Source organism: Rhodnius prolixus, unplaced genomic scaffold (assembly GCF_049639745.1).
Source record: "Rhodnius prolixus isolate KJV_2025 unplaced genomic scaffold, Rpr scaffold_4, whole genome shotgun sequence".
In the NCBI taxonomy this organism is placed as follows: Eukaryota; Metazoa; Arthropoda; class Insecta; order Hemiptera; family Reduviidae; genus Rhodnius; species Rhodnius prolixus.
In genome coordinates, this window is record NW_027411614.1 from 9722215 (window position 1) to 9744453 (window position 22239).

Genomic DNA, 22239 nt, shown 5'->3' on the forward strand with positions numbered 1-22239 from the left:
CATACAAATCCTCACAATAAATCCAAACACCTTCGCACAACCACATTTACCGCTATATTGGGAAAACTAGGCCCATTTAGATGGTGTAAGGCTTCTTCCTTAACCATTTCATAATGATGAAAAGACAAATACAGGAAATTTGACGATCACAATACTTCCTTTTATTGTTGAAAGGAAACAGGAAGATAACGGTTCGATTCCTTTCACTTATTAATGATTCATTAAGTTTATATATATTAATGTCGAGAAAGAGAGAGATTGTCAGGCTAAATATAAGTGGCTTGTCATCATGACTGTCCACTCTACAGTGAGGCACCCTCATCCTACAACATCTAATTATTTCATCAACCCACTTTTCTCGGTTGTTTTGACATACTACTAACAAGCTGTTCGCTGAAGATGTCTTCCTTTGCATGTTACAACATGACAAACAACGCTGTTTAATTTCTTAAATAAAAAAATGCTCAGATTTATATCACACGAATACCAAACTGTTATGTTAATATCTATATATTTATTTAAAGACAGTAACTTTCTAAAATTATCTGAATCTTGTTAAACGATAAACTTTTAGTTGACATTTGTTTCATCTCTGCTAGGTGATGAAGTTCTCTTGCCAATCAGTAAAATCAAATGTAAAAACTAAAATTTCAATCAACAAATCTTTGGGCAAGCAGGACGTGCGTGGAAGGAATGATTCTCACTCCTCATCCAAGTTGGTTCCTTAATTTCCTTGACTGTGGTGAAGAATCGGTAACACGAATGACCTACTACCTAAATTTTGGTCGTTAACACAAGAAAAACCTGCCAAGAATTAACAAGGTCTCTTAAAATGTTTAATTTTCTTTCAAAATCCGGATTCGCAAGTTTGTTACGAATCCAAAAGACAGCTTTGTTCCCTCAAAATTTTAAGTAATGCCCAATTGAATACATTTCAGAGGGAATAAAGGGTATAGAGGTGTCATAAATAACTTGGTCATTAAATGTGATGACATTAATCCTAAATTTAATGTATTAATTTTATTAATCCAGAATATACGTTAGTAAAGGTGAAGGCCAAAAGAAATAACTGGTAATAGGCAACACTTTGCTTGATGTAAAAGCCCCTGCTTGGCAAAGTATCTGTAGGGGACCCCTTAAATATTATTGAGGGGTAGACACAATCTGTATGGCGTCACACACAGACCTAAGCGGGTAATAATAGAATAAATATATATTTAAAAAAAAAAAAATTAAAAAGAGATGGGGTCCGCAGTACTACCAACCAAACTATCTAATAGAAAGAAGATTGGGGTCTGCTAAGAAATTATGGAATAAGAGCTGCAATAAACTATTATCAAAGAATGGAAATGTAATAGTAATAATAATAATAATAAATAAGGGGTGGATAAGAAGTTTTGCGGGGATAACTAGAGGGGCGTGTATTTTACCAGGGCTGGACCCTGCTAACTGGATATGAAGTGTACGCTGGATAGGCACCATTATTGTGGAACAATAGAGGATCAGGTAGGAGGCGTGTGACAAGTCCAAATAGCTGACTTACACATGCAACTAACAGATCCCTAGCAGGAACACTAAGGACCCTCCAAGTATCACTTTGTCCTTGAATTCCCACCAACTGGTGCACCTTTTTTCTTATTTTGAAGAGAGACATCTCTTCAGAGGACTACTCTTCATGAATTTCTCCTGCTGCAATATTACAATTCCAGTGTAATTGGGTTGGATGCGCAATGCTAGGCAATCACAGATATTAGCCAAGTTAGAGTGCCTCATTTATTCGGCCATCTTTCGGTTTCTCGCCATTAGAGTAAATTTCATGTGTACCTTAAATTTTCTATTCTTTTAAGGAAAATTCAGCTAAAATTATGAGGGCTTGGCTAAGTGGGTTTGAATAGGCAGACAGTTTGGAATGACATTTCACGTAACGAAGTTTGGCTTTGGCAGACTCTAAGGGGATCTTGAAGTCGGTATAGATGGTGAGGTTTGAGAGGTTTAAAAGGAAGCATTGCCTGTGATATTTAGGATTTTCAGTTTCTAGGGATTGAATGGTTTGGGCGTTTGGCAGCAGAAATTATAAACAACAAATTTATCATTTTTCCTGCAATTGCCCGACTTACTATTCAACAAATGCTTCAAAATATAACTGGACATTCCTTCAAAAGTTCCTTAAAGAATCGAAGATAATTTTGAGGAACGTTTAAGAAATGGTTCTGAATGAGAGAGAGGGTTCCAAATACAAACATTTACACAAATAGGGCATTTCAAATGGCACACCAAGATAAATCGTCTGTCCGGAGTAACATTAGCTTTGCAATGAATCTATTTATATACAGTATTGGTTGTCTAAGAGAGTCGTAGTAATGGATTTGTGCATGTGTGTATGTGAGTTAGCAACGCTTTCATTATGGCACCCATGATGATATATCATTCAAAGAAAGACAGAGAGAGAAACTGTTAATGAATAATGAAGTTTTACGTTGTGGAGGTTATACGCAGCACTACAGGCTATATCCACAGCCTAATAGATAGGAAGAAAGCAAACATAGAAGGCAATGTGGAAAGGAACATAAAAAAAAAAAAAATCAACTGACTGTTGTGTTGATTATGTTTAGGTACGGTGATGATTTTTACAATGGATAACTTTTACAATGAACAGAAAGAAATACACCATTAACTCTTCAGTTACTGGTTTCCATTCTTCCAATACTTCTAGTCAGTTGCCTTTCTTACTTGGTTTAAATCGTTGGCTATCATATTTGGTGGTCTGTTATTGTGGTTGTTGTTTGTTTGGATGTTTGTTGTTCTTGTTATTGTCGTGGTAGTGGCGGCAATCCGTAGAGTGGGTTTGTTGCTTCATTGTGATAGCATTTTTTTTTTTTTTTTTTTATAACTGTCTAAAGAACTCCTTAAGGAGATGTTTGTTTGTCTGTATCAGTGTGTGTCTCAGCTTCTACTCTCTAACTGCATTTAGTGTGTGTCCAGTCATTAAATTGATTGATAACTAGAATTGTGTGTGTGTGCTAAAGGAGTTGATCTTCTATTGTCCAACCTGTCTTCAGCCTCAAACCAAATACCAAAGCTCCTAAACTAGCTATCTGATAATTACTGTATTCTTGATCGAAGGCATTCACACCCACAAAATCTGCGGCGAATTCACACGCGTCTTTCTCTTACCTTTGTTAGATTACTCCATGCACAACCAAAAATCTCCTAAGTCGGAGTGAAATCTAATCTTTGTATTGCTAACACTAAGGACTCTGTTCAAACTTTCTTCTTTTTTACACTTTAACGACCTTAAAATGTTCGACTACAATCCTTTTTTGCAAAGCTTAAAAATAGTAAAAACTTTGTTGCATATCGTGTGGGTTTCATAACAAAGAAATTTCTTTTTTTGTGAAGATAAATACATTATTAGATATCAATAATACTAAGAACGCTCCCTTCTACATCTCCAATCACGCAATACACTCTGATCTAAATATTCCTCTCGTCTCTGAAATAGCCCAATTTCGGTACACAAAACTCCACTCAAATCTAGAATTACAACCCTCTGATCCACAACATGTCTACTACAACACTTCCACATCGCAAACTAAAGCGGCGGTGGCCATGCGATCATCTCAACATATAACGCCGATCTCCTAGGACGGTTGCTGCGTAAGCTTGCCAACGTGGCGAACTTACTGGCTTCCATCACTGGATGGTCGTCGTTTACTCCTAGTCTCCACCCGCACATGCACGTATATATATAAGGCGTCTGTATATGGATTTGCACAATTTTCTTGTCTCTCATCTCATCTGAATATTGATTACAGTTGCAAAATAAATAACCAAAGGAAACAAAAAATGTTCGACCCAATATTTCATCCATAAACGTCTGCCATTATTTTCCTCTAAATCCAGCTGCATCTGTACTAAACAATTAATTTTTATTGGAGGTCCTAAAAAATGTGTTTTAATTAGAAACCAACCTTTTTTTGAAAATGGCTTCATTTGCAACCAATTTGTTTATACTTAATTATTTTTGGTTTAACCTATTATTATACCCAAGTACCCAGGCGCCACGGTAGCCGAGAGGTTAGAGGCGAGACCTGCGAAGCTAATATGTATTGTGGTACTGGGTTCGATTCCCGGTCTGTAGGCCTTGGATTTTACTTAATAGTTAATAAAAGAAATTTACAGTAAAGTATGTTTGCTAGTCGCCTCCGTCCACGACACCTAACTGGTAGTTGGACGTTAAGTCCCGCCTGAAAAAATAGGCGATTACTTTTTTTTACTTAAGTACCCGTGTAAATCAAACAAAAACAACAATTTTAACACAGTATGAATTCGTAAATTATATATTGGGCCATTCAAACAAATTCCTTTTAAAACTTGACAACAGTGATGGCATTGTTTCTTAGAGAGGATCTTCTACTCTTTTCTTAGAGTAACATATGACTCAATATTCTCCACCAATAAGATAAAACATTACTCTTGTAAGCATTAAACCAAGACTAGGAGAAGGATACATATATGAGTATATCAATTATAATTATACCAATCAATAGAGAATGAAATGATAGAAGACAGACTCGGAGTAAGAGCACAAAGAGGCCGCTCTAACTCGGCCTTCCTCTAGTTAATGACCAGTGGGAGCTCTAGGCTAACTGTTGCCAGGCTGAAGGCGGAGAGGAAGTCAAGATGGCTAATTGCTGTGATTACCACCCGCTCCGACCAGACACTCCCTTCGTGGAGGAGGCTACAAATCTAATTGATGACAATTTCAACGTGCCACACTTTGCTCGATTGCTCCACTCATTTACTTAATTTTATAATGAACAGGTTGCAACAGATAACAGTTCATGTAGTCGTGCTCAAGGTGTATACTTTAAACAGAAGTTCAATTCATACTTAATGACCAAATTCGTATTTTAAAACTGATTTAATGATTAATCTTTAAATACATACGAGAATTTTCCTTGGTAAACTGATTGGCTGATTCATCAACAGAGCAGAAACTACTAACACTGCGAGAAAGCTGAAAAATTTGTGACGTAGAAAGCATTTTTGGAACTTTTTCTTTACGGAAAACATAAATATATACAACTGACATGCTGAAACAAGACATAGAATCTGATTTACAGCACTCTCCTGAAGCCTAGTATTTGAATTTACGGATTCAAACGCTATTGGTCAGTCAAGTCTTCTAATATTTCTAAGAAATATCACCTTCAAACTTTGCATTCTAAAAATCTTCGCCGGTTTCAAGGTTTAAGAAGAACCATGGTTCCTTACGTTTGCAACATTCCTAATCATAAACCTCAGTACTTAATGGTACCATTTTGAACTCTAGTTCAAAAACAGAAGTTAATAAAAAAAAAAATGTATTCTCACCTTTCTAATCAACCCAGTGTTCTCTTCCTTATTACTGTTTCCTTTCTGAACAATCGTATCCTTCGACTGAAGCAGAGCTTGCCACGCTGTTTCCACGATGATGGGGGTCAGGAAATAAGTACGAAATAGTTTTACCACTAGGAGATGATTCCTCTGACGTTACTTATAATCACAATACTTAAATCAATGAATCAAAGTCGATTGCTTCTTCTTTCTGAACCCTTGAGGCAGTGTTCTGGTTATTCAGTTTCACCTCAACGGGTTATCACAGCGATCGTTTCACTTATTGGTATGCATTACATATTGTACGGTGATGCTGTCGTTAATTTCTGTTCTCGTTACATTCCCATCTTAACCTTTTATTTTCTTCTAATCCAGTCAACCTTAACTGGTCGGCATGCCCCTTCCATACTATCGCTTGTCGTATCTTCGCCTAAGAAAGATATTGAAGAGTAGATTTAGCAGAGAATGTGGTATGGAATTGATGACATAGAAATATGAAAGTACCGCTAATACTGAGTACCACAGGTAAGTATATTATTCTGTCATTAGATCATCTAGAGCCCTTTAGTATTCGCTTTTCTTCTAAGCCCTTACTTGAAGACAATAACATTTAAAATTCAAAGTAAAAGAAAATTTTTCAACAATTATACAGTTTGTATCCTACATTCTTTTTGAACCTTTAAAAAATATTTGGTCCAATTTAGGTTATAGTAAATGTTAATCAAGTTTTGACTAAAGTTGAATGAGTACGAAGTACAATAGTATAGCCGATATCACAGCTAGAGTTACCTTGTATAATTTGTTTGGAATATTTGACCCATGTTGAGCAAAGTTGCTCACCATGATGCTCATTGCCATTAATATCTTGCTTAACTCTCGCAAAGTCCACAACCCTGTTCCTTTAACTATACTTTCTAGTGTTTGCGCGCTACATCCCAGACAAGTTGTTGTTGTTACTCATAAAAGGATTAGAAGAAAATAGCAACAGAATATTCTCTCAGAATAAAATAAAAATAAGAGAGGGGAGAAAAAGTAGAGGAGATGCAGAGAAAGCCGGATGAAGAAGTACGAAGGGTATTAAAGGGCGACACATGCGCTACGCTAAATCTACAGCCCTACAGGGACCATCTTTCTCGGCATTTCATCCGCCCTTCTCGCCAGCGCTTTCCATTTTTTTTCTCCTCCTCCTTCTTTTTTCTTTTTTATGCCACGTAACAATATCTAAGAAGTAGCTGTAGAGGAGGCGGCGAGTGCCACCACTGTTGTTGGTTAAACTAAAGACTGGATGTAGGAGCAAGAGGAAAAAAAAAAAAACGGTTCGGAGGCGGCAGTTTACCGGGGTAAGGACTAGAGGTATTAAACTCTACCCTCTTTGAAATTCTTAGGCCTCGACCCTGGGGTGTGTAATTTTGCACACCGGGTGTCTTTTCTCCACCCGCGCGTGTATTACTCCGTCTTACTTGCTAGGGTAGTAAAACGCTGCTTTGGCGTAGGGGTTGGAGGCAGTTATTTTTTTTTTTTTCTTCTTCATCTTCTTCTTCTTTCTATGCACCCCCGCCCAGCAACAGTAGCCATTCTCAAACTTCTCCTTCCAAGGCTCATGTTTATACTGCCTTTCAAATTAACAAAAACAGATCCTTAGCATGTTATCTCCCTAGATGAGGGCCCGTAACTACACAGCAGTAGCCGTTGCTAGGAAGTACATGAGGAGAGAGGCTGATAGGTCGGATGAAAATTATTCAAATAAAAGAGATTCTTCAGAAGCTCTTGCTGCTCCCAGCTGGAGCTACACGGTATGCTGCACTCTGGAGGATGAGTTTTAAAAATGAACCACACTGGCAGAGGGAGGCATTAATCAATATTGTTCCTTCCAACTTCTCTTCCTTCTCCCTAATTTCTTTTTTTAACTAATTAATTTGGAGGGAGAGTAATCACATTAACTAATTGGTCAATTGGTCTCTCTTTCTCACCAATACACACGCACCTTCTTCTTTCATACTTAGTTCAGTGTAATTTCAGTAGAAAAACTGTTTTAAAAAATATTTCTATAATTAGATGTTCTTTTACATTAAAATATATCTAGACGTCCAAGTGATTAGACCTTAAAAGAGCACATTGATCAAGTTATCTATTGCAAATCTTCAGAAAGATCGTACCATCAAAAATGAATCACAATATATTTCCAGTTTCTGTTCGTTTCTTCGTTGGTTTTCCTATTTATACTTTCTGCTGTAGTTTTTTATTTGGCATCTTGAATGTCTGCCTACATCAGTTTTTTTGTGACGTTCAATTAGAGTTCCGGATCATCTCGTTCTACAACTGGTAATCTTTGCTAAAATCATCCTTCCACTAAAGTCATAATCCACTGGAAGCTTGCAAAACAGTACTTCTTTTCCTTTTAATTAATTTTTCTAGAAATAGTTTATTTTCTGATGAATAAGTAGGAGGCCATCATTACTGTACTAATGATTGAGTGGGACCCCTCCCCCCTCCAAAAAAAAACAAATTTCCTTAGACCTTCCATGTTTGGGGCAACTATAACCATAAAGTAGTTCCTGAAGAAGGGCTCCAGAGGTATCTGAAACCTCCAGGATTTAAGGTTTCTGAATTATAGAACGTTAAGACCTCCTGAAAAAATAGCTGATTAATTTACTTTTATACACAATATAGATATTATCTTAGGCCATAATGTAATTTGACAAACGTAATAATAATATTTTCCATATAAAAAACAACATTGTTACGTCATGCGGAATTATTCCGGGACTTAGAATAATGTATTAAATTTTGACTAGGTTGGTGGTCCTCGTTGCCTGTAGGATAGAGGAAGAGAGAGATATTTTTACAGAAAATATTTGCAAGTAGTTTGTGTTGAAATATATCAACTAGACACTTTACTTTTTATGTTAATAAAATTTATATTTGCATTTAGATTTTATGGTAAATAGCCACCCACTTATTTTACAATCTTATGCATTATCTACTTTCTTTCAAGGCAACGAAAAAAATATATATATATAATTTCAGTCCGCGAACTGTTGATTTATTACTCCATTGGCAGAATTCAGGAATCAGCTGATAACAATTCTAGCGGCAAGTTTTGAAGTTATAATTACCTATTTCAAAAAAAAAAAAAAATACATAAAATCAATCACTGATCAATTATATATCTATTTTATAATTAGTAATTAATAAATCATTTGCGACTGACGTTGAATGTTAGGCATTACTTGTAAATTTTTAAAAATAATATGTTACAGAGATAAACTTTATTTATTACATTATTTTGCGAGAATGTGGGCGTATTTAATGTGCTAATCGTTTAGAATTCATATTTTAATTTCTCACAGCCTGCCGCATTCAATCACATTCCTTAATACGAAATCCTAATCGATATTATCTTGATGAAAATACTAGAAACGTTTCTATTGTTTTTTTATAAGAGGGTGTAACAACTAATTGGTAACTGCAAGTTTAAGTTTTGCCTGAAAAATAGGCGATTACTTTACTTCCTTACCACAATGGTGTAACGAAGGTTCTGAGCGATATTTACATAAAGTTATCGCTTTCTCTCAGTTAAAGCTCGATGGGAGCCAATAATTCGATGCTTTTCCGGAATCTACAAGGTTGTAAGTCTAGCAACCGACTTATAAGGCCTTGAAGTTAAGACACGAGCAGAATTGATTTTAATGATTGAACTATAAATTACGAAATTAAACTTGAGAACCAGTTTATATAACCAGAAATGTAACCAAATATAACCAGTTTAATAATCAGAAAAAATGAATAGTTCCCAAATATACTCGTAAAATATAGAACTACGAGAAATACAGAACTCTTATAAAAATTTTAAATGTCTAGACAAACTGGCATAGCTTGGTTGACTGTAAAATTTGGACTCTTTGATTTCTGATTAATCCTGATATTGGTACAGAATACTTTGGGAAAAATCGCCTTTTGTCAAACCTCTTTTTTAGTCTTTAATCTTCAATATCCAGCTGCATCAAAACGCTGTTTAACTTTATTTTTTACAATTTATAAACTGTTCAAATTTCTAAATTAAAACTGTCCGGTAGGACAGTTGTATAAGGGTTGATCGTCAAAAACTGCACGAAAAAGCGTAACGTTGAAAAACACCCAACTTTGAAATTTTTTTTCTCTTTTTCTATAAAAGATAAAATTCCCAAATTTTCTTTAAAATATAGGGCAAATCCTCCTTTACGCCCGTAATTTTTTTGCAACAACATAGATATAACAGATTTCGAGAAAAAAGTTGCTGAAAATGAGCAAAAACGGCATTTTCAAAAATTGTTGTTGGTCTTGTTGTTGTTGGTTGTTGTTCTTCTTCTTGTTGTTGTTACCTTTTTTGTAAACTGCGTAGCGCCTAAACGCGAGAACCGATTTTCATGAATGAGGTGTCATTCGATTCGGAATTTTGTACAGATTTGTACTTTAAAAGTCTCGACGCTGTGCCTTATAAGGAGGGGAGTTTGCCCCTTCCAAGTAAAGCCCTTTCTAAAACTATTATTACCAATATTTCTATAACGCTTAGTCCGATTTTGATAAAATTTAGCACGAAGCAGTAATTAAAGCTCCTCTACGTGGCTGTGATGTGCCATCATGCTCTTACACCTACTAAGAGGAAGTACTACAATCGTTAAAATTATCAACGGGCGAACCTATTTACATTATGAATGAATTGTCGTTCGATTCAAAATCTTTGCCTCTTTGCCTTTTAGGGAGAAGTACTGTAATCGCAGTTTATTTTTCTTACTCCTCTTAAAAGGAAGTACTGAAATCGCAGTTTAATTTTGCTTTTTACGTACAAATACCTTCCTTTATCAAAAAAATCAGGATAAATCTGATGTTCATTACCTCGAATTGGATGAAAAAAAAAGAGACAAGGAATGGTCATCAAAAGATACCTGAGCTGGTTGAGGAAGAAGGTAAAAATTTAAATCTTCAATTGCTGAGGAAGTTTCTATAATGAGCGCCTTTGGGTTATCTTGATGAAAGAATAACCTTTTTGGATTAACCAAATAAAATATTTTTTGCCAAAAAACTGAGTTTTTACCATCCTAAATGAAGCACATTGCTCTTTTCATAAGATTTGAAAAGACTACGATGTCTTCCATAGTCAGAAATGGTTCCCATCTTTTTTCTGGGACCCCCTCAAGGTACTTTTTTCCTATTCGGTTTCTTTGATTGAATTGAATGCAAGCCTTACTCTCTTGCTGTTGGAGAGACTAGTATTCCTTACATCCGCTCATCAATTCCGAATCCGATGCTCTTGCTTAAATTTACCTCACTAATATTACTTCTATTTATTCCCTCATTTGTCATGAAAACTGATTCATTTGATTCCTTTAAACATGGCACTATATACAAAGACTAATATTCTAAGAGCTACATTCATTTTAGGAAACTGGTGGGTTTACCATTTTATATTAATATATTAACCAGCCGCTACTTTTTATTGATCTATTTCGGCGCATTAACATTTCTTCCTCGTAAAGGTGGTCATTGTCGTCTGAAGCTTTCTACAATGGAATTCCACTTTTATTTCAGCAGTTTTACTGCTTCGTTATTTTGAAGTTAATTTCAAAGGAATAGTTGTGTCACACGTCCATTAAGCTTAGCGGTCATGTTTTGCCAATTAAACTAGAAAATAGTGATAATATTAATTGCAACCAATAAGTGCACTCTAAGCCAGTAACAAAAAAAAAAAAGAAGTAAGTGTTGTATTGCCTGCAATTAACATACACTACTTGAAGGTTAAAAAGAAAATCTTCTTCGATCAAAATGACTATAATTTCCATTGATAATGGAAAATCTATCATTGATAAACTTAATCGATAATTATTTCCTAATATATGTATCACATTTTTTTATTTTTATATTTTATTTCCTTTATTTTATTTATTTTTTAATTTAAGATGTGTTCAAAATGCTGGCTTTTTTTAGTGCACTTCCAGTTTCAGGAAGGTCAGTGTTTCCTCGTTACAGGTCACTCTGTTCATCGACGGACTACGAGATGTAAGTAGATCCTAGGAACCTAACCTAAATCCTAACACTGACTATAGGTGACTAACAATTAGTAAGCATGAGTAGTGGGAAATTGGAACATAAAAGAAGTCTAAATCTTTACACCAAACTGATTAATCTAATTCTCATGGTGGATGAATGTCCGAAAACGGTTAAAGATGCAATAAACATGCGCAATATCGCGGTTAAAATCAAAGAAATATTGTAACCATGTTATGCAACCAGTCTCGGGAGTCCATCTTATTATATTTTATGTCCTTTTTAATTCCGTTAGTTTCTGTTTCTCTAAAATCTGTAATCTATCTTTTTTGACAAGTTAAATTTGTCCATTACAACGTTGCAATCTGGAAGAAAGAAGTTGGATTACAGTACAAGCCTTTTTGGTATATATAATATATATATTTTTTTTTGCAAGGGTTATCGCAGCCCTAACAAGTTGTACACAATTTTTTTTGTAATTTATTTTACCAAAGCCCTCATGAGCCTCACACGTACTTTAGTTGGGTTTTTGTTAAAAAAAAAAAGAGGAGGAAACTCTGGCTTGTCCATTTGTCATGAGGCACTCCGCTGACACGTTCACAGAAAAGGAAGTTTAGTAGAGTTGTCCTCTCTTTCCAGCTCACTCCCTTCTATTGTGCTTTAAAACCTTGTATCCATTACAGTCCGGCTTAGTTTTATAAAAAAGAAAATCCCAGTGGAATGATGTTTGTACGTCTGTACATGGATTAGCTTAAGAGAAGATCCGACCGGACAGGAATTTAGGACTTCATAATCCAAGTGGAAGTTTTTTTGGGGGGGGAGGGAGAGGACGACTTGATGCTTTAATCCGGTGTTTTTTTTTAGCAAACTCTGGGAAACTCTGCCCAGGTGTAAGGCCATATCATGGAGGTGGCTTGCTTCTTTGGGTGTCAGCTCGACGTACTGAGGATAGTTAGCATCGAACGCTTCTTATTATAGGGCAAGAAAATACAAATTTATCACTTTTTACTTCTTTTTCTTTTTGGTGGAAGAAACTACAAATTTTCTGGAATTGTCTAAATTTCCCTCATTTCGGAACAAATCCCTGTCATATTGGTATTTTAAATATCTGCTCTCATTTATAAAGATTATTTTTTAAAATACTCTATCATCTACCATTCCAAAAGCAGTAAGAAGTAGACAGTCCAATTACTGTTTAGTATTCCTTACATCAAGCCCCACAGATGACCCCCAACAGCAAGCGCCACAGATGACCCCCCCCCCACCTCGAACAAAAACCTAATATTATCTTCAGAGAGATAAGATTTGGTCAGCCACAGCTGTTCCACTAGTACCCTGCTTTGATTGCCTGCTGTTTGAATTTGTCTAATGTTAAGAAAGAGGCGGAACGTTACACAAAACCAACACAAAGAACAAGAAATCGTGACATTTATTCGGTATATAAAATGAATGTAAGAGGATTATTGTTGGTACCATATTGCGGCTGGCTAAACCACAAAATGGTGATCACGAACTGATCGTTTGTATCGGTCGGTGGACGCCTCTTAGGGTGACCGTCAGCAGCTACAAGAAATACCAAAACTAGCAGTGTAACAAGAAGTTGTGTATCGTAGGGTATTGCTGGGCTGGCCAGGCCAACCCAGAATACATAACGAGCACTTGGGATATGGATATTACTAGCTTTGGAGGTCAAATGAAAGAAATAGTAACATCTTCGCTCTATCATAGCCAAAAGAAATTGAAGAATGTTCAGTGCGGGAATTGTTAAAAATGATCCACATCATAAATTGGGTGCCTAGAGATAGAAATACCTCAGCGGTAGCTAAACGAATGAACAAGACCAAATGCCGTACTGTAATTTCAGGAAAATGTTAATAAGAATTTTATCCATTAATCCATTTTACGCCCATGAAGTCTGACGTTTGACGAGGTGAAGACTGCAAAATTGACATGTACTTTGGTGCTTGATACGATTTCCGGTCTCGGTCTTAAATTTTATAATTAATAGGCTAATTAAGAGCAATGTTTAGTGAAGCCTCTTTGGTTTCCGCCTTTAGCCACTCAACTAATTCAATATTTGGCCGGAAAAGTAGGTTTTCGTTAATTCAGTTCAAATCAAATTGGAAAAATTTCGATTCCTTCGAATTGAGAAGGTTGGTTAAGCGGAAGAACAGTTTTTCATTTATTTTTCCCGTGTTTTCGCCCTAACTATTTTGCTTTAATCTAAATATTGTGCTTCAAACTAACTAGGTATTTAGAATATTTATTACTAATTTTTTGAAACAATCAGGTGGTAAGGGACACGACCAAAAATATGTCTGAACTTTTTCTTCTTTTTCATTTTCTTGTAAAAAAATATTAAAATAAAAGTTAGTCATCTAAGTTGCAATGAATAGGAAATATTTTAGTTTAACTTCTGAAAAAAAAGTGTAGAATAAAAAAAATAATAATTAACTATCCATACAGGAATAATTATTAAAAAAATAATAAACATTGAGTAATAAAGATCAGATCAGTTGTAAATTCAAATTAAATCAATAAATAAAAAAATAAAAAATATAATGTGCCGTGACCAGGATTCGAACCTGGGTTATTGCGGCCACAACGCAATGTCCTAACCACTAGACGATCACGGCTACTCTGAAGACCACGTGATTTTTAAGCCAGTCTCTGTAGATAGCGTAGTACGATTAGAAAGTTGTTTTAATCATATTTTACTTGAAATTAATATTTTTGTAGCCAAAAAAATAAAATATTATTAATAAGGCATTGTTTCCAATTAAGTGTTAAAATAAAAACTAATGTGAACTGATTTTATTTTGAACAGTTATTTATTTTCTGGTTTTAGAACTGGTAAAGAGAGAGCTCAACCTATATATTTCGGGTGGGTCCTGCGAGGGTACCCGAAAGGAAATTAAGGATTAAACTCCTTCAATAGGAAATGTCATATAACTGAATGGATTTTTCAACTTCTGTTTTGGATTTTTTTAAAAAGTGGTTTCGGAATTTACGTTACATTTATTTTACTTTTCGTCCTCGTGTTAGTATACAACATTTATTTGAGACGATTAACCTATCAAGGGAGTTATTTTCTTAAAATTTTCTTAAAACCAGAGGAGATTATTCACCAGACAAATTCTGATGGTGGGGATTACAAGTTCTTGGTCCAGATTTAAGATTGGCATCAAATTTTCTGTAGACATTCTAGCGTTTGGCATTGGGTGAGAAGTTTCTAAATTCTAATGATCTAGCAACGCGACTTAATAAAAATACTAAGCAGCAAATAATTGTTTATAAATCAAATGCAATCAAGTGCATATACGTAAGTGATTTAACTTTATTCCAAGTTTAAACTTAATTTCTAAATGTTGACTAGATCGCAGTTCTTCCTCTTTTCAGCAGCGCTGCCCTACCAAAAAAAAAGGCACAAATGCTTTTTATGGCATTTCCTAGTGGGAGGCCACTGGCACAAATCCTATAATAAAATAATGCAAAAGCGGCAGCTCTATAGCTGAAAATGCTTTGCTGTTAGAATTACTTTGTCGTTTGTTCCTCAGTCCAGTTTGCAGTTCCGTAGCTACCTCTCCCCTTTAGCTTAGACTAGAGGCACCACATAAAATCTCTGAACAGTTTTCCTGCAGAAGCCGTCGTTGGTCAAAGACAAGCGGAGTATCTGCACCACTTTTTTTCTCTTCTGTGTCCCCTCTACAGATATTCCAAGGAAAGTAGTACATTATAGGGTTATGACCATATCAAGTTAGTATCCAAACGGGATGGAGAAGGACACCGCAGGCCGCGCACATGGTCGTCTGTCCATTGATTTATGTAATGCTCTTGGCGGATATAAGGACATTAGATGTGGTTAGAAGGAAGATAGCTAGCTACACGGGCTAGTATGGGTACTTCAGCTGCCATATTTAGTAAGAAATACTCAGTATTCAACCCCTGTGATCATCATATTTCCTCACAGCAGCCGGCCACTGCAAGGAGATGGCCAGCTCTGTTAGTAGAAGAAACTATACTTGCAAGATTTCCCAAGTTTTGTTAGGGGGAAAGCAGAACAAGAAATGGATAATAATATATATACTATGGGGACATTACGTGATCTCTCCGCCTCTCTGGCAATATTATATTAGCAAGCAATACTTGGGGGCGGCAAGGCGAGGTCAACTTTCTTATTGTCCTCTACAATACAGTTTGTTGGGACAGCTTCATATTTAGTTCTTTAAAGGGGACAGAGGGTGCGCGACATCAATATCAGTTTTTTCCTTCCTCATCTTCTTCTCCTCCTGAACTCATCCTTAGAATATGTAAAGTTTATAACGAGGTCTTCTCACTTTATTGAACATAGCCAGCTGGTTGGATTGTCTTGTTATTAAATTCTGTATCCTTCTGTTTTACATATTCAGACAAATCTCAAAATTCTAAGAGGCGTGTAGTATTTTAAATTTAAATCACAGTCTCCCGCATTCAGCTACACGGCCTACAAGCTCTATCTACCTCAACTTTTTTTTTTTTTTTTTGTTTAAATATAGTAGCGTACTTTGGAGCCTAACTGGAGCAAAGTTCTAAGTACTTCTTTGGCGGTAGTGAAGTAGTGCTTTTTTTAAATCCGAATGCACTTTGACTTCCTAGCCTCTCTTTGACAGTTTAATATTGAGTATAATGTAAACGTTTGTGACTACACTGTGGCGAGCTGGGGTTCTTAATATTAGCTCTTACAAAGAGCTAAGGAAAAAAAAGATAGATAGTCCAGAAGTGTCGCTAGTGAAGGATTCCCGAGAATGTATTTCGTTACAGCGCTCGAAATCCGTCCTCCCAGTTTGACGATTAGTGCGAGGGTGGAAAGAACTCCTGAAAAGGTACTACGTAGATCGTAATATCCTTGGTTTTCTTTTTTTTAAACTTGTTAGGTTTGGCCACAATCCTACAATTAGAACATTTCAACTTTTGGTGACATGATTATTAGGTGAACTACAGAGCTATACGTAAAACATCCTCTCTCTGAAAAAGATCCAACACTACCCTCATCCTCTGCTAAAATTTGTGTATACGATAAAGACATTTTTAATTGTAATTGTTGGAATAAGTGAATTCTGGGTCGAGGTACCCAGATTTGTGTAATGTTTTTGGAGAGAAAATTAACATTCTAGGTAGAGACAACTTAAAACATTTAATACACTCTCCGTGTAAAAATAACTAAATAACAGTTCATTACATTTGACTAAAAACAATGACGAAAAAGAGTAATTATCTAATTGTCCAAGAGTTTTCTTGGAAAAAATAACATTTTCTCCTAAATGTCCGAACAAAGCGCTCAAGGAAAACAGTAAGTAACGTTTTGCTAGTCTTAAGTAAGACTGTTTGTGAACTAATTGCCTACATAACAACTTACTCAACTTCTACATTATTCCTTGTACATTAAGTACTTGTCTTTTAAGAAGTGGCTTCCGTTTCTCCCCAATACCTCCTCCTAGCTCTTCCAACTCATTTAAATGCGGACATGTTCAATATCTTACTAACGCTTTTCTTGTGTCCTCGAACGTAAGTACCATTATACATATTCTTAGTTCTGGATGTAATACGATCTTCCATCAACCTGGCACTTCCTTCTATTGTGTTACCATGAAAACATTCCCGGCGTTGACGGTCATAGCTATTTTATTAACGATGTTGCAATCCGCCATTTTATTTCCTTTTTATTTCTCTAGTTGACTTGAGAAGAATTTTTAAGTGGTAAATTTTCTATTTTACGTTTATAAAAATCAGCTTCAGTGTGCCTATTGGCATAGTACTATTTTCCTTCTGTTTATTAATTTAAAAAAATCACTGGTAGCATGATGTTTATTGTATCCCTGATTGGTTTCGGACTTCATTAGAGTTTATTATCAGTTTGTTAAAATAATTAAAGAAACATCAATGAAACCTAATTAAAAATGTCCGGTAGGACAGTTGTATTAGGGTTAATCGTCAAAAACTGCACGAAAAAGCGTAACGTTGAAAAACACCCAACTTTGACAAATTTTTTTCTTTTTTTCTATTAAAGATAAAATTCCCAATAGAATATCGGGCAAATCTTTCTTTATAACTGTAATTTTGTCGCAACAACATAGATTAAATAGATTTCGAGAAAAAAGTTGCTGAAAATGAGGAAAAACGGTATTTACAGAAAATGTTCTTGTTCTTCTTCTTCTTCTTGTACTTGTTTAAGAGTTCTGAATGTCCTGTTTTGTACTATTCTAAAACAGTCAGCATTCAGGCGGGGCTTAACGTCCAACTACCAATTAGGTGTCGTGGACGGAGGCGATTAGCAAACATACTTTACTGTAAATTTCTTTTATTAACCATTAAATAAAATCTAAGGCTTAAGACCGCGAATCGAACCCAGTACCATAATATATATTAGCTTCGCAGGTCTAGCCTCTAACCGCTCGGCTACCGTGGCGCCTTAACATTAAACATGCACTTAAACTATTGTACCCATCATCCACGACACCTAATCGGTAGTTGGCGCCTGAAAAAATAGGCTTGCTTAACTTCCATAACTAGATTGATTCATTAAATCAAATGCCAACAGTTTAAGCAAAGAGTTGTATGTTCACAAAGTAATGCTGAACTAAATGAAACATGCTGAAATAAAAAATAATATCCTAGTAGAATATTCGGACAAAACAAGACTGAAGACAAGAAAAATTAAGAAAATTTTCAGCGTTCACAGAACTGAACATATCAATCTACAATTATCATTCTCAGCGATAGTGCTGGACGCTTTAAATAAAATTTAATCGTTGGCTCACAATGTATACAATTCTAGTTAAATTCGAGGCTAAATATTTACCCTGATAAACTTCCTGAACTCTGAAAAATAGGAGCACTCCCCTACATAATGTAACGTAATGGATTGATTCAGACCAAATAAATTTTTTACTTCTTCGACTTTTGTTTTACTGAACGGCGTTTCAGTCAAAGTAATCTAACGATTGCCGGAATAAGTAGATAAAGCTTGATTTTGATTGATAATGAACAAGTTCTCTGAGAAAAAAGATGAAGAATGAATAAGAAGATTCGGTAGTTTTATGCGAATTCATGGCAAAAATCTGACTGTATCAGCTTTGGGGCACAAAATAATTTTCAAAAATAAAATAATCAGAAAAATCAATCATCTCTTCTGGTCAACAAACCAATCAACTCGCTGACAAGCATTATTTACAGTTTACTATGTATCATTAAAACTTCTAGCTTTAACGTTGCCAACTGTGACATGTCTAAACCGGCAGAAACTTGCAAAAATAAAATAATATTCAAAGTATAATTACGAAAGAGAACACCATTTTTTTAATGGCTGAATCATTAAAAGAGCCCCTAGAAGCAAAAAGAAAAATTACTAATAGTCATTTAAAAGCACTAATTAGAAAACTAAATGCTACCATTATTCTCTTTTATTGTGGTTGCAAATATTTTATGGCTTACTAAACTGCAAACAAATTACTACTTATATCTATTTACCGCAACTTCTTATCGTTTGCAAGAAAATGCTAAATAAATATTCTTTCATTTAAGGTAAGAATTTTTGTAATAAAACTTCTATTTACGTCTCCATTAATTTCAAAGTTGATAAGCGTCTAAATAATAAAGAGAAGTATATCGCGCAACAATACTACTAATCGAGTAAATCGAAATTGTTAATGTTAATGTCCTTATCCTTAAGTCCTGCCTATCAGATCGTTTCTTCCAAGTTATATAAGGCTCTTTTTCCTCTCCTTTTTATACAATCCTCGCTGGAATTCCTCTCCATCGGCTGATCTTCCTTTACATCCTAACTCTTCAATTTATTCGTATGCGCCGATGATACGGCCATCCTATTTCATAATTCAAATGCCATAATTGTCATCCGCTTCATCCAGTCTTCATTTCCTCGAACCCAGGTTTAGCAAATGGAAAATACATGGTCAACGGGGCCAAATCAAGCTAAGTAACCTTTATTCTTAGTCATAAAGTATTCTGGCCAATCTATCTGAACCATATTTCTATCGCTCGGGCATATAAAGTGCAATATCTCAGATTCTACCTTGAAAACGCCTCATTTGGAACCACCATATCCGGACTGAAGCGCCATGTACTTAACTGAAGTTACCGAATGATCAAAAGACGGCTACATGATAAACTATCCAAATTGACTCTAATTTTTTGGCACATCAGCTACTGGGGTTATTAGTGTCTAATTATCTCTAATGAACAAAAAAATGTAATAAGATCTCTTCCGCCAAAGATCTCGCATCTCAAGTCTGTGATTGGCTCCTGGTCGAAGAGGGCATGAGAAGACCACCTACTGTTTAGGAAGCATTGGAAGATGCTTCCTAAACCTACAACTATCATCTTAAGAACACTATCTCCTTTATAAAGGCCAAGAAACTCAAACTTGGTACAGCACTAGCCTCTTATCGAGTTTAAATCCATACTCCTCTTCAGTTTGTTGGACGTCTCTTGTAAAACAACGCTTTTAAGAAACTTTTACAAGTTGTCCTTACTTGTACTTAGAAAACGTTTTGAAGATCTACTCAAGTGCTACCTTATTTTGCGGGAAAAGACGCATCAGGGACTTACTGCATTTCTTGACAAGAGAGAGCAGGTACTTTTCAAAGCTGCCATTGCCTTTTTTTAGTAGCCTGGATCTCTGAATGACTGTATTCATGATTCCATCCTTGCACTCCATAATTTCCAATAATCCATACATTTCGTAAGATCATTTAAACGTATGAAACTTATATCTGCATTATTTATAGTTACTCGGGAGAGTTTCATATCCATAATTCTATCAAATAACCGCGCCGGAAACAACCCTTTAATTCTTCCTCCTATCCCCTTCCTAGATACCTTTTTCTTGAAAGATGTAAGGAATTTTGTGCAAGATCCATGAGTTTTATTAACTTACTCGTAGTTCGTTTAAATCCTTTGAAAAAAAAAAATGGTATAAATGCAATCATTTTACTAATACTCGTATATTAGGTGGTTCCGTTTGTGACTAAATCAGCCCGTCAGGTGCTCAGTTATCATCCAACAAATACATACATTATGCGATAAAACTCATTATGTAGTCACTGTTCAAGATATGTATTTGCGTTATTACCTCCTCTTTTTTCCTCTCTCTCAAAATGTTTTAAGTCATTAAAATGAATAACAGAACAGAAGAGAGGTTGTGAAGGTTATAATTATCTTTAGTGACAACAATTAAAGGTTATGCTGTCAGTCTATAACTCACAGAATCGGTCGAAAGCAGTAATTATTAGAAATAATTACTCAGTTAAAAATAATACTATCCAGTATTTTAATAAAAGTTGTATTCGACATGTTTTCCAAATTGCGAATATATTAGAATGAAATATGTTCTGAATTATGTAACTAAAAAAAGGTTTGCTGAAAGTCTGGTCATTTCACTTCATTTTGGTTAATGATGCCAAATTTAAGGGTATGAATAGTTTTTTTTTTTTTTGGCATTGGCTTCCGCCATACAGCCAGCATCGTCTAGGTGCTTATCACTAGAATATCACTCACTCTCCATTCTTACTTATAAATACATTCGCTTCACACATTCATCCCTCTACTATATACAACTATTTACAACTAATGGATGGATCAGCACTCTATATTCCTGCCATCCTTATTAGCTTAACCGAAATTAAAATCACGTAATCCTTCTGTAATAATTTTCTTCCATTCATTCTAATCGGCTATAACTTTTAAATACATTCATATTCCTTTGCTAGCTCTGCTATAGATTTAAGCACATATGATGTTGGTGGAGAATATTATGTCTTCGTAGCGAATGATTAGTTCCTCACAACTTTAAAATAATTAATTTTCTTTCATTAATACTTTATTCTTCTTCGAAAGGGTCTCGTGAGGTCCGGGTACCCACATTAAAAACATTAGATTGGTACTCAGAATTTCAGTTCCTGGGAACCCCTCCATAAATATTATCATTTCATTGAAGAGAACAACGTTCTTTGTTCCAAATTTTTACTTTCGCTAATCTTTTCTCGAATGAACAAACAATACAGTAGCAGTCGTATGAACCGGGCAAGTTTTTACACGTGGGTGAAAAACTTTAAAGAGTAAAAGGTAAGCGACGAGCACCGCTCGTAGTATCGACCTCGGCGTTGAAATTTCGTTTTGATTCTTTTATCCTAGAAGACCAACGACTTACACTTGAACAAAGTGCTAAAAAAAAATGTGCAGAGAAAGATTGGTACTTTGGTAAATTGTCCGCAATGGTAGGAAAGGCATGCTTCTTCTTCAAGACAACACTCAACCTCATAAGGCACAGAAGTCGCTAGAAACTATTAACAAAATGGGTTTGGTACTTCTTATTCTCCTTACAGACCTCCAATGAAGCTTTGCGTGGCATCCAAGTTCAACGGTAACGAAGAATTCAAAATAAGAACAAGTACAAAACTGGCTTTAAGATCATGGTAGTAGAATTCTTCGCAGTGGAGGTGAGAAGACTCGTAAGATGATCGAACAAGTGCATAGAAGTTGGTGGTGATTACGTGGAAATGAACAAAAAAAAATGATATTGATTTATAATAATGTTTGATGAACACCTCTTGGTCAGTTTAATTATTGAATTTCCCTCCTATCAATATAAGGAAAAACTTTTCTGTGGTTAGATCCGACTGAGAGAAGTTTTAGATCGATTAGAAATTTAGTTCAAGATAAGAAAAATAATAAGAATCTTTCAGCTAAGATTTTTGTGCAAAGAATGAAAACCAACCATTCAGAAATAAGTAATCTAAAGAAACATAAATTATTTTTATACAAGAGACAGAGAGAGAGGAT

At 35.3% G+C, this 22239-nt stretch overlaps 1 long non-coding RNA gene and 1 other non-coding gene across 4 annotated transcripts in view; one reads left to right on the top strand and one right to left on the bottom strand.

Moving 5' to 3' along the window:
* LOC141456206 (uncharacterized) overlaps nt 1-22239 on the top strand; it is a 304563-nt gene that overhangs the window by 276793 nt on the left and 5531 nt on the right. The window lies entirely within an intron of this gene.
* On the bottom strand, nt 13968-14039 carry TRNAH-GUG (transfer RNA histidin (anticodon GUG)). The gene has a single exon. It is a non-coding gene; the product is annotated as a tRNA-His (tRNA).